The sequence below is a fragment of the Dama dama genome, chromosome 18 (genome assembly GCF_033118175.1).
Source record: "Dama dama isolate Ldn47 chromosome 18, ASM3311817v1, whole genome shotgun sequence".
Lineage (NCBI taxonomy): Eukaryota > Metazoa > Chordata > Mammalia > Artiodactyla > Cervidae > Dama > Dama dama.
This window is the reverse complement of record NC_083698.1, coordinates 10,315,776-10,330,669: the sequence shown is the minus strand read 5'-3', so window position 1 is coordinate 10,330,669 and position 14,894 is coordinate 10,315,776.

The window sequence follows — 14,894 nt, the reverse complement described above, 5'->3', positions numbered from 1 at the left end:
GTGACATACAGAAATCATGGTGGGGGGAGGGAGAAATGATTGAAAAGGCGCATGAGAGAAATTTCTGGTGTGCTGCAAATGGTCTATAATATGATTTTCTTTGGTATTTACAGAAGTTTATACAATTGTTAAAACCAAGGATTTGTGAGCTGCATATTTTATACCATGTGAACCATACCTCAGTTTAGAAAATCTTTACAAAATTCAACTTCCTTACCTGCATCCTGTGTTTAGAAAAGAGGTTGAACCCTATCAGTGCCTTACTTTTGACATCTTCATGATCTGATATTCTTCCTTTACTTATTAGTTTTTTCCTCATCCACTAGCCTCATTTATATATCTTTCCAGACATGTTCTTTCCTCTCTATATTGCCTTTCCCAAAGCTATTTGTGCATTCTGGAATACTGTCCTCCTTGACCTATTCATTCTTCTGATTCCTCAAAGCTCAGTTCTAATCCCCTTTAAGTCTTGCCCATCTATTCCTGCCATGATTATTATTATTAAAATGACTAATAGTAACTATCATTTATGGAGCATTTTACATGTTGTACCCTGTGCTGTTTACATGTATAGTCATTTCTCATAGCAACCACGTGTGGTAGGTAATATTGTCCCTCTTTGTACTATAAACCAAGGCTCAGAAACACTTTTCAAAGCATTGCGCAACTAGAAAGAAGCAAAGCCAAGATTTTCAAACTAGTAAGACTGTGGTCTTGAGCCCATTGCATCACATTTAGTCTTATGCCTTCTCGTGGTCAGTATGACTAAGCACTTTAATATAGTGGTTTTTTGTTGTCACTGTCTCTTAAGAATAGAAACCAAGGCTGTCCTTTGTCTTACTCCTAAAATACTTAATATATTTGTAGTCACAAAGACAATGAGGGAAATAATTGCTGATTGATTGAAAATAAAGTTATTTTCCAAGTTTCCATGGCTAGATCTTTGCCTAAGTAAATAAAGGAAACACCCATAAGAGTTATGGCTAAAATAATGGGAGTTCTGTTGACATATGACTAAATTATGGCCAATATTATCACTTGGCTGACATACTCTACATAGGTTATATGTGTTAATGATTAAAGCTAACCTCTTAAACATTTACATGAATACAGGAACATAGTTATTATCTGTACAAATATTTGGTATTCATTAGCACCATAATGAAAGCAAGGCTAAGTCATTTGGGTAAAGAGCTTTTAACACAAATTAAAGCTCAGAGTATTTTAGTCCACTTCCTTGTATTTTGAAAAAACAACAGTAGCATGTGGATTGTAATTTGAATTGTCTCTTGTTAAATTAGTTGAGAGGAAGTTCTCAGTCATCCTTTGTTTCTTTAGGTCAAAGATAAATATTTTCTTTCTGAATATCTCAAGGTCTTATTTTATTATCAGTGAATAATCATTACACAAGCTTTCTCCACCCCTGATCTTCTGATCTTCTCGATATCACAGAGAACTACATTTATTTGTCTTCCTCTTGCCCTCTGTGGAGAAGGAAATGGCAACGCACTCCAGTATTCTTGCCTAGAGAATCCTGTGGACAGAGGAGCCTGGTGGGCTGCTGTCCATAGGGTCGCACAGAGTCAGGCACGACTGAAGTGACTTAGCATGCATGCATGCATTGGAGAAGGGAATGGCAATCCACTCCAGTGTTCTTGCCTGGAGAATCCCAGGGATGGAGGAGCCTGATGGGCTGCCATCTGTGGGGTCACACAGAGTCGGACACGACTGAAGTGACTTAGCAGCAACAGCAGCTTGCCCTCTGTCTGCCAAGTAGGCAAAGCCTTTGAGAAGTATAACAAAAGACTGGAAGGCAGGTACAGAATAAAATCCAGGATATTTCTGTCTTTTGTCTCTCTCTACTCCTGGTGACATCTTTGGCAGGGGTCACATAGCCTGCTGACTCCAACTTTCATTACACAGCCTTCCACCTGTCCCCATGATTCTAACTCCCACAGGAAGCCCCAGCTTCTGGATTCTGGTCATACCACCCCTTTTTATCTTATCCCTCCAGCTTTGGGGTGGTAGAGCTGTCTTGCTGCTCTTAACTCTAGATTGCTTCACCTTCTGCTCACCTCTCTATTAAAAAATAATAGATAACCAGGTTCCAGTAATTGTTCTCTGGATTTAATTAATCCCCCCTTTTTGAAAGACCTGGAGAGGTGTGTTTTCTTATTTGAACCTTGACTGGTATATGTAATAACCATTCTCTTCTAAACCAATTAGTTAGTATGTTGTAGTAATATACTTCCAAAACATTTCAAAAGCAGTATGAAAAAAACTTCTCAGAAAACAAGTAAATGATTTACGAAAATGCTTTTATTTTCTGTTTTACTCGTTCAAGACTTGATGACAGCAATTAGTATCACTATGGAAGTCTCATTGTCTCTACTCTTATTGATAATATAAAACTAAAACTCACATGGATGAGCATGATAACACCGATTTCTCTGTTTGGGTCTGTGTTTCCTTCTTATTTGAATTTTTTGGTATATTTCAATTTTGGGTTGGATGTGTCAGGAACTGGTATGTTTAACATAAAATATTATCAATTAGTAACCAATAGAAGTCTTTCATTAAATAAAATGAAATAGACTAGAAATGGCAATCAAAATCATGCTCTAAAAGAAAAGTAGCCACACTTTTGAATGATGAATTAGCCTAAGGCAACACCTTTCTTCCTATGGATTTATTAATAAATTAGCAAGTTCTATTAGCTTACCTAATTTTTTTACATCACAAATATATATTAACAAAATAACATCTCATTGCTGTCAAGATAAATTAGAGCATATTTTGTTAAACCAATTGAAATTCAGGACTCATCAGGTCTACCATAAGACAAGCCCTTTTGATAAAGACATCTGGAGCTTCATTAAGTGATGCTGTTGACTGTGCCATAGATATGTGAAACATATATCTACGACAATTCTGAGAAACCCAGAATCGAAGCTTCCTTAGCAAATTAAGAAGTGTCTTTTGTTTCTACTATTCTGGTATGAATAGAAGGGAGGAGCCCTACAAAAGCCATCACCTCCTGTGCTCACCTGCCTCTTGTTTATCAGTGCCGTTAACCCAACAGGAAACTAAATGTCTTCAAATGTGTCAGTGGAAAAGAGGCCTGAACTACTGCTGCTATTCTTTACTCAGATAACTCCATCAATTGCCTCTAAGGATAACAATAACAACAACAAATATGCTAACACAGATATAAGCAATGATTTGGAAAGAGGATTTAATGTCACTTAGGTAATGTGTGATCCTGGAAAACATATCATCCTTTGGATCTCAGCTAACTCATCTACAAAGCAAAACATCTATAGCAGCTGATCTCCAATCCTTTTTACCCCTAATATTCTTTTTTTTGGAATCTCCTTTCACTATTGTTTGACAGTTGTTTATCCTTATTATCTAACTAGACATGTACAAAGGAAAATGGGAAACAGGACTCCCAAAGAGCTGTGATATGGAAAAATAAAATTATTATATTATTATATATATATTATATATATATTATATATATTATTATTATTAATATAAGGAAATCAGAACTAATAATAGGGGAAACCCTACAGGAAAAAAAAAAATTAAACCATGTACACACACACACACTATTAGGAAGTAAAACAGAGTAGGGTGGAAGTTAAAGTTGGGTACCTCAAATAGAACAGAAGCAAAAAGGAAAGCGCCAAAGAGAGAACAATGCAGCAAGAAGAAGCTAACCAGGCGAATCATTTTCTTGTGCTCTCCCTTAAATACAAAGAGTAGTTAACTAGGCAAATCATTTTCTTGTGCTCTCCCTTAAATACAAAGAGTAGTAAAGCTACCCACTACATATTCAGATTCAGTCTTCTGAGACAATTACAAACAAATGCACACAAGATAAAGGTCTTTTAAAGCAAAACAGTGGCCCAAACATGTGGGAAAAGCACATTAAAAAGCACATGTCCTCAGCTAGGGAGGATTTCTTTTCTTTTCAGCCCAGCAGAAAGGAATTGCTTGAGCATCTGACAGAGTCAATCTCTGAAATATTTCCAATCTCTCCTTCTTTCATTTTTCATTTTATCTCATTCCCATGTAACTGAAAGTTAACCAGGAGGAAAATCCAATCTCTTATGTAGTTTCATTTAAAAACAGAAAACAGTTTATCACTTTGAGTAGGTTCCTTTGAGCATTTTTACTCTACGAACAATTTATTCCTGAAGAGTAATTGAGAAGTAGCTTGGGTGGAAGAATGTTACACAATAAAGACATACCTCTATATTTGGAGAGAAATTCACTTTGCAGAAGTGAAGAAAAATCTAGTTGCTCCGTATTGTGGTCAATGCACACACTACAAGGAGTGTTATGGAAAAACCAAATAGCTTTCAAATTTTCCAACAGCAGCTGACTGTTTAACCAGGAATGTCTTTTGTGTGTCCTCAGAACTGGTTGCCACAGAGTTTTGGGGTTTTTATCTTCTTATCATAGGATGATGCATAATTACCAGTTATTTTGTACAAAGAGAACATAAGATTTTTAAAATAATGTGGAGTTCCAATTTCAGTGGTGAAATGTGCTTCTCATAGCATGTGACCACAAAGACCATGCTCCTCTGTCCCTGGGGTTTCCTAGGCAAGAATACTGCAGTGGGTTGCCATTTCCTCCTCTAAGGGATCTTCCCAACCCAGGGATCAAACCCACATCTCCTATGTCTCCTATGTTGGCAGGTGGATTCTGTACCACTAGATCCCAACAACTGGAAAGCCTCAAAGACTGTAGGAACATTATATTAATAATTTGTTATTCCCTCTTAAACATCCCCCCATCTCTTGACTAATCTGTCAACCCTAAATATAGTAGAGGAAGTATCTAATCCTTTAGAATCTGTTCCAGAAATTTTGGAGTAGTAGATAATACTATACATTAAGGACTGCGAATCCTAGACACTAAAATACATATACATGATATACAAAAAAAAAACCCAGTAATAATAATAATGGCTGCATGATATCTAATACTTATTTGAGGACTTTACATCCATTATCTAATTTAATTTTCATGGTTTTCTAAAGCATGTATTGTTATGGTACACATTTTATAAATCAGGAAGGCAAGACTTGGAGAAGTTATGTTATTGTTGCTTAGTTGCTCAGTCGCCTCTGACGCTGCAACTCCATGGACTGTAGCCCACCAGGCTCCACTGTCCATGAGATTTCTCAGGCAAGAATACTGGAGTGGGTTGCCATTTCCTCCTCCAGGGGATCGTCCAGACCCAGGGATCAAACCTGCATCTCCTGGACTGTAGGTGGATTCTTTACCCCTGAGCCACTTGGTAGCCTGGAGAAGTTATATCAAACAGTTAACAGATATGGTTAATTCCTTTCAGGTCTTATCCACTGTAATAGTACATTTTTATCAATTATATTATATTGAAATTTTTAAATGTTTAATGTTGTCTCTCAAAAGAGAAGCTTGTGAGACTCTAGAACAAATTATTGATTATTTTTAGAATGGCTTCCAAAAGATTCTGTAGGTGTTTAGATAAAATAATGCAGTATTTCCATTTATATTTTTTTCAGTATATGCAATAAGTATTTACACTTTGTTTTAAAAGAGTTTTCAAGTTGTGTCTGGTGTGTATGCATAGAGATATTCATCACTTATATAATGAATATATTCATGACTTAGTCACAAACTGGTTTATAATTCAACTGAGGGATACCAGCTACCACAGTCATTGCTTTTTAAATAGCCTTATTAATAAATAATTCACATATTACAAAATTCACTTATTTAAAGTGAACAATTCAACATTTTCAGTATATTCACAGGCTTGTGCAATGATCATCTCAATCTATTTTAAAATAGATTAAAAATAAAAGATTTTGACCTCCCTAAAAATAAAAAATCTCATGCCCATTAACAATACATATCCATTTCTCTCTAAACCCCCAACTCCACCTCCACCTGCCCCAACAAACCACTAATTTATTTTATATCTCTATAAATATTCCTATCCTAGACATTTCACATAAATATAAGTATATAAGCCATCATCTTTTGTGACTTTTTTTTACTGAGAACATTTAGTTCAGTTGCTCAGTCGTGTCTGACCCTTTGCAACCCCACAGACTGCAGCATGCCAGGTTTCCCTGTCCTTCACCAACTCCTGGAGCTTGCTCAAACTCATATCTATAGAGTCGGTGATGCCATTCAACCATCTCATCCTCTGTCATCCCTTTCTCCTCCTGCCTTCAATCTTTCCCAGGATCAGGGTCTTTTCCAAGGAGTCAGTTCTTCACATCAGGTTGCCTAAGTACTGGAGCTTCAGCTTCAGCATCAGTCCTTTCAATGAATATTCAGGACTGATTTCCTTTCGGATTGGCTGGTTTGATCTCCTTGCAATCCAAGGAACTCTCAAGAGTCTTCAACACCACAGTTCAAAAGCATCAATTCTTCAGTGCTCAGCTTTCTTTATAGTCCAACTCTCACATCCATACATGACTACTGGAAAAACCATAGCCTTGACTAGACACGATGTTTATAGAAGCATAATTCTTCATAGTCAAAAAGCAGAAACAACCCAAATACTCATCAAGTGATGAATGGATAAGTATAATGTAAAGCTATTCAATGACATGTTCTGCAATAAAAAGAAATTAAGAACTAATATGCATTATAACATAGATAAATCTTTAAAGTTCTCAGTATATTCTCAGTATAATATTCTCAGTATATACCAATATGCAGCCATGAAATTAGAAGACGCTTGCACCTTGGAAGAAAAGCTATGACAAACCTAGACAGCATATTAAAAAACAGAGACATTACTTTGCTGACAAAGGTCCTTTTATCCTATTTCAGTCATTTCTTAGTGGTATCTCACTGTGATTTTATTTATATTCCCATGCTGAGTAACGATACTGAGAATATTTTCTAGATGCTTATTGGTCATCTATATATCCTTTTTAGGGAATGTCCAAAACTTTTGATTTTTTTTCTACTGGTTAATTTGTCTTATTATTGAGTTTTAAGAGTAATTTATATATTCTGGGTACCAGTTATGTGGAAAATGGTTAATCTAGTATGCCTGAATTGCTCAAACCTTGCATATTTCTAAAATGGGCCTGTTTATAATATTGGCCTTTGGTAAACTCTTGGTAATTGAGTTAATAGAATGCTGACTGGTAAGAGTGTTATGCATACTTAGGGCCTTAAACTATAGGGTTAGGTAACAGGCAAGAAGGCCAGGTGTCTCCAAAGGGAGGAAATAGGCTGCAAGCATCTCTTAAAATTCTGTGTTGCTATGAGGACACCTGGTTCCACCTGAACTTAACTTTTGTCAAACCTTGAGCTAACCAATGCATTTGTCTTATGGAAATGTTTTTCTTAAGCTATGTTAATGTGACTATGTATTTGTTTTGGAATTTGCCTTTGTTCAAAACGGTTCCTCCTAAGACTAACTTTTTTTCCTTTTCTCCAACCTTGGGCTGATAATAGCTCAACAAACCAGTATTCATATCAATTGTTTTATGGCTGGGGATGACACACCTGGTGCCATCCTATCTCAAAAATGCATATTGTGGGAGAGGGGCCTGGAAACTCCCTCAGCCTTGAGGTGTCTCCCTTGTTGACTAATAACTTGCTAACAGACATAAAACAGCTTGCTAAAACTAGCAGGGGGGCAATCCCCATCCCCCTTCTGATGTCTATGTCAGAAGCTTTCCCTGTCCCTTTTTCACTTTAATAAAACTCTGCTACACAAAAGCTCTTGAGTGATCAAGCCTGGCTCCTGTTCCCAAAGCTAAATCTTCCTCTTCAGAGATCACAAATCCCACCCCGTTCACCGTAAACTATTAGCAAAGATCACTGAAGAATCTGGGGTAGAAAAGAAAATGTTCTATCTTGATTAGGGTTATCAGAACTCATCAAACAGAACCTTCAAAATGGATGTTATTTTTTTATTCTGCCTCATTGGTTTAAGCTTTATTTATGCAAATGGTTGTATTTTATTGTATGCAAATACATATACAAATACCTCATAAAAGGAGATTTGTAAAAAATAAAGCCAGAGTCACTGAATTAATACTTAAATGTGTTTTACCACTTGTCTTCCAGTTACGTGAATAAATAAATCTCCTTACTTTTAATCTAATTTGAATTGATTTTCTGTTACTTGCTTCCAAAAACATCTTTATTGATACATCTCAGCCATCATAAACAATATAGAGAACATATACAGATAATTAAGTCAATTATTTTATATAGAAAACTCATGCATACCAATTAGATAATAAAAATAGTTTTCACATATTTTTGCAGTTTCAACTACAATTACACTTTAATCTACATTATAACATATATTCAATCCCTAACCAAAAACAGTGCCATTCTCTATTTTTTGTTAATAATGCATTTCTTCAAGAAAATGGAATTTAAACCAAATTAAGATAAAATTCTTAATTGTTAAATGGTGTATATATTAAATTTGTTTTCTTTTGAAATATTATTAGATATTAAATTAAAATATATACACAGATACAGACATATCATGAATTTCATGATATTCTGATCTGAATTTATATATTTAAGATTTAAATATAAATATTCAAAATATTAATTTAAAAAATTTACAATAGATATAAATGATTTTTGTTAGATAATGATGTATAGATGGATAGATATATTTTTGGGATAAACTTTTCTCAATTTGACAATATTGATTTATGTGGTGTTAGAGTAAGTATTATAAGAGAAGTCATAGTCACAGATTATAGTTAAGGGTTGTTTTCTTCTTTGTTAGTAAGTGACAAAATGTAATGACTGGAGATTTCTCCTTTTCTTTCTTTTATCCAGTCTTCTTTAGTATCAATAAACAATAAAATTTTTTTTCTTCACGAAGAAAGAAAATGACCTGTAAGACACAGACTGCATGATCAACCTAGGAATGATTTACATAATAAGGAGCTTCCCTTTATTCCTAAATTGTGCTCTTTACCCTTGTATCCTTCTTTTTCTGTGTGTTTTTCTTAAAAAGAGCTCAATGGACAAGGCTGCCATTTTGCCATTTAATTTGAGTTGGCTCCATGTTCGTGTGCTAAGTCACTTCAGTCATGTCTGACTCTTTGCAACCCTATGGACTGTAGCCTGCCAGGTTCCTCTGTCCATGGGATTCTCCAGGCAAGAATACTGGAGTGGGTTGCCATGCCCTTCTCCACGGGATCTCCCTGACCCAGGGATTGAACCCACATCTCTTATGTCGCCTGCCTCTGCAAGTGGGTTCTTTACCACTAGCGCCACCTAAGAAGCCCACCTGCTTACATTTCTACAACGTGTTAAATCATTTCCAAATTAATTTTAGAAACTGGTACTGAGGTAACCCAATTTTTAGTTATTTTATAGGAACATTTTATGTCCTGGAATCAAAGTTCCATTTTGTTCTCTTCCTCCCTGCCATTTTATTAATGAATAGGCTAAGCAGATGGTCTTCCCAATGGTCATATATAGTCATGGGAGCTGGACTTTACTGTCCTTCTTAGGCAGAGTGCCAAAGAATTGATGCCTTCGAACTGTGGTGCTGGTGAAGATTCCTTGAAGTCTCTTGGAAAGCAAGATCAAACCAGTCAATCTTAAGGGAAATCAACCTTGAATATTTGTTGGAAGGACTGATGCTGAAGCTCCAGTATTTTGGTCATCTGATGTGAACAGCTGACTCACTGGAAAAGTCCCTGGTGTTGGGAAAGACTGAGGGTAGAAGAAGAGGGCATCAGAGGATGAGATGGCTGGATGGCATTACTGATGCAATGGACATCAGCTTGGGCAAACTTTGAGAGATGGTGAGGGACAGGGAGGCCTGGCGTGCTGCAGTCCATGGGGTTGCAAAGAGTCAGACTTGACTGGGTGACTGAACAACAACAAGATACTCATGCTTGGTCAAACTAAGCCAAACTAATATAAGCATTTCTATTCTTCTTGTAAGAGGCAGTAAAAGTTATATCGATATAGTTGGTTGGTGCTATAGATTGAAATGTGTCCTTCCAAAATTCACATGCTGAAATTCAATGCCCAAGGTATTCGGAGGCAGCCCTTGGGAGGTGACTAAGTCATGAGGTCAAAGCCCTCAAGAACAAGATTGTGCTCTTATTAAAGAGGTCTGATACAACTCCTTAGCTTTTCTACCACAAGAGTACACAGTTAAAAGCAATCTGCAACTTGAAAAACAGCCTTCACCAGAATGTGAGAATGCCAGCACCCTGATCTGAGACTTCCAGCCTCCAGAATTGTGAGAATAAATTCCTGATTTATAAGCCACCCAGCATCTTGTTAGAGCAGCCCAAACAATTAGAGCAGTCCTAAAACAGCTGGGATGTTCCCACGTCAATTTTTTTTGCAATATTTTTATAATAGAGCTCGCTACAAAAAGTCCATCTACACAAAATGAATGAACTTATTTTTGCTCTGTAATGTCTTTTTCCCTTCAATAGGTTAAAAGAGAAAATTTTCTAAAGATTCACCAGAAACATATCCTGAAATAGAATCTTAATAAATAAGTACCACAGAGAATAGAAGATAGAGTTAAAAAAAAACCTTGGGGTTCTGAATTAGGCAGACCTGGGTTCCAAAGAATTTTCCACTAGTAACAGTATCACCATGGGGATATTTAACTTCTCTAAATTTTACTTTCCTATTCTATTAAATAGACAAATTAAGGTGCCTGTAAGGATAAAATCAAATTACAAATAAGAAAATTAAAATGTACTTAGAAAAGTGAATGAAGTGACCCATGTTAGTGTTCAATAATGGTTGACTTCCATTCTTAAAAATTACTATAGCTCCCTGACATCAGGCTTTTTTGGATTTGACAGTAAAAGCCAGTGCAACAAAAGCAAAAATAAACAAATGGGACTACATCAAACTAAAAAGCTTCTGCACAGTGAAGGAAATCATCAACAAAACCAAAAGTAAACTTCTGAATAGCTGGAGATATCCGTAAATCATATATATTATAAGGGGCTAATAACCAAGCTATATGAAGAACTCACACAACTCAATAACAAAAAAACCCAAACAATCCTACTAAAAAAATGGTTGGAGGACCTGAATAGACATTTCTCCAAACAAGATCTACAGATGGCCAACATGCACACAGGAAGATGGTCACTATCACTGATCACCAGGGAAACACAAGTCACAACCACAATGAGATATGATCTCAAACCTATCAGAATGTCTATCATCAGAAAGAGAAGAAATCTCCAGCGTTGGTGAAGATACAGATAAAAGGGAATTTACTGTTGATGGAAATGTAAATTTGGGCAACCACTAAGGGAAACAGAATGGAGGTTCCTCTGAAAATTCAAAACACAGCTACAATAAGATCTAGCAATTCCACTACTGGGTATCTACCCAGAGAAAATGAAAACACTAATTTGAAAATATATATATGCACCCCAATGGTCACTGTAGCATTACTTACAATAGCCAAGACATGGAAACAACCTACATGGCCACTGATGGATAGATAAAAAAGAGGTGGTATTAGTATATACACATACAATAGAATATGTACTACTTAACTATAAAAAGAAGGAAATTCTGCCATCTGCAACAACATAGATGGACCCTGAGGATATTATGCTAAGTGAAAAAAGTCAGAGAAAGACAAATTCTGCATGATTCCATCTATATGTGGAATCAAACAGACAAAAACAAAACAAAGCCCAGAGTCACAGAGAACAGGTTGGTGGCTGCCAGAGCAGAAGGATGTTGTGGGGTGGGGAAGGTGAAATGGGTGAAGTGGGTCAAAACATACGAACTTCCAGTTACAAAATAGGTAAGTCACAGGGATATAATGTACAGTATGGGAGAATACAATCGACAACATTGTATTACTGTTGTATGGGGGAAGACGGTAACTACACTTATTGTGCAAACCATTTTGCAATATATACAAATGTTCAATCATTATGTTTTACACATAAAACTAATATATTTTATGTCAATAATACTTCAACTTTTTATTTTTTTTTCTTTTCTTTTTTTTATTATTATTTTTTTTTATTATTTTTATTTATTTATTTTTTCCAGTGGATTTTGTCATACATTGATATGAATCAGCCATGGATTTACATGTATTCCCAATCCTGATCCCCCCTCCCACCTCCCTCTCCACCCGATTCCTCTGGGTCTTCCCAGTGCACCAGGCCGGAGCACTTGTCTCGTGCATCCCACCTGGGCTGGTGATCTGTTTCACCATAGATAGCATACATGCTGTTCTTTTGAAATATCCCACCCTCACATTCTCCTACAAAGTTCAAAAGTCTGTTCTGTATTTCTGTGTCTCTTTTTCTGTTCTGCATATAGGGTTATCGTTATCACCTTTCTAAATTCCATATACATGTGTCAGTATGCTGTAATGTTCTTTATCTTTCTGGCTTACTTCACTCTGTATAATGGGCTCCAGCTTCATCCATCTCATTAGGACTGGTTCAAATGAATTCTTTTTCATGGCTGAGTAATATTCCATGGTGTATATGTACCACAGCTTCCTTATCCATTCATCTGCTGATGGGCATCTAGGTTGCTTCCATGTCCTGGCTATTATAAACAGTGCTGCGATGAACATTGGGGTGCACGTGTCTCTTTCAGATCTGGTTTCCTCAGTGTGTATGCCCAGAAGTGGGATTGCTGGGTCATATGGCAGTTCTATTTCCAGTTTTTTAAGAAATCTCCACACTGTTCTCCATAGCGGCTGTACTAGTTTGCATTCCCACCAACAGTGTAAGAGGGTTCCCTTTTCTCCATACCCTCTCCAGCATTTATTGCTTGTAGACTTTTGGATAGCAGCCATCCTGACTGGCGTGTAATGGTACCTCATTGTGGTTTTGATTTGCATTTCTCTAATAATGAGTGATGTTGAGCATCTTTTCATGTGTTTGTTAGCCATCTGTATGTCTTCTTTGGAGAAATGTCTGTTTAGTTCTTTGGCCCATTTTTTGATTGGGTCATTTATTTTTCTGGAATTGAGCTGCAGGAGTTGCTTGTATATTTTTGAGATTAATCCTTTGTCTGTTTCTTCATTTGCTATTATTTTCTCCCAATCTGAGGGCTGTCTTTTCACCTTACTTATAGTTTCCTTTGTAGTGCAAAAGCTTTTAAGTTTCATTAGGTCCCATTTGTTTAGTTTTGCTTTTATTTCCAATATTCTGGGAGGTGGGTCATAGAGGATCTTGCTTTGATTTATGTCGGAGAGTGTTTTGCCTATGTTCTCCTCTAGGAGTTTTATAGTTTCTGGTCTTACATTTAGATCTTTAATCCATTTTGAGTTTATTTTTGTGTATGGTGTTAGAAAGTGTTCTAGTTTCATTCTTTTACAAGTGGTTGACCAGTTTTCCCAGCACCACTTGTTAAAGAGGTTGTCTTTTTTCCATTGTATATCCTTGCAACTTTTTAAACTACTGTTATTTGTATTTCTTTTTAGCAGGCCCTAATAATTTTGTTTTGTTTTCCTTATTTGCTCAACCTCAGAGTACAAATATAAATTAAAATTTCAGAAAAGGCCTTGTGCAGTTCACAGTCTTTTGGAGGAACAAGACATGCTAACAGATGGGTGTGATACATTGAGACTGTCTCTATGATAGTTTTTCAAGAGCAGAAGATATTATAGATTAGTTTCACCTCAGAGTAAGAGAAGGCAAAGGATAATGGCTGCTGAAAAGGTGAAAAGAAAATCTTCACTAATGTTATTACATTTAAGCTTTCTCACAAACTACCTGTACATTCGAGTCCTCCATTTTATACCATGATTATTTTAGACTTTATCCATCACTCCTTAATCTATAATGGCTCATTTTCTCCCCACTTTCTTAGCAGATGACAATGCTTCATAGTTTTTGGAGAAAAGAGAAGCCATCAGGCTGGGACTCCATTAATTTCATTTTCCCTAATATGTAAGTTGTCACCTGGGCAAATGATAACCTATCAATATCCCATCACTCCTTTTACACTAAAGGAATGTACCCTCCATATTTGCCTTGGATCTCATCTCCTCCATCTTCTCAGGAAACTGCATTATCTATTCCTCTTTCTCTCTCGTAGATTTAAGTCCTTTTTTTGTTTGCTTGTTTGTTTTTAAATCATCTTTAATTGTAAGATAATTGCTTTACAATACTGTGTTGGTTTCTACTGTACATCAGCATGAATCAGCCATGGGTATCGGTATGTCCCCTCCCTCCTGAACCTCCCTCCCACCTCCCGCTCATCCCACCCCTCTAGCACATTCAGCTCAGTTCAGTTCAGTTCAGTGGCTCAGTCATGTCTGACTCTTGAGATCCCACGTGCTGCAGCACGCCAGGCCTCAGTCCATCACCAACTCCCGGAGTCTACTCAAACCCATGTCCATTGAGTCGGTGATGCCATCCAACCATCTCATTCTCTGTGGTCCCCTTCTCCTCCTGCCTTCAATCTTTCCCAGCATCAGGGTCTTTTCAAATGAGTCGGTTCTTCACATCAGGTGTCCAAAGTATTGGAGTTTCAGCCTCAGCATCAGTCCTTCCAATGAACACCCAGGACTGATCTCCTTTAAGATGGACTGGCTGGATCTCCTTGCTGTCCAAGGGACTCTCAAGAGTCTTCTCCAACACCACAGTTCAAAAGCATCAGTTCTTCGGCACTCAACTTTCTTTATAGTCCAACTCTCACATCCATACATGACCACTGGAAAAACCATAGCCTTGACTAGACGGACCTTTGTTGGCAAAGTAATGTCTCTGCTTTTTAATATGCTGTCTAGGTTGGTCATAGCTTTCCTTCCAAGGAGCAAGCATCTTTCAATTCCATGGCAGCAGTCACCATCTGCAGTGATTTTGGAGCCCAAAAAATAAAGTCAGCCACTGTTTCCAATGTTTCCCCAT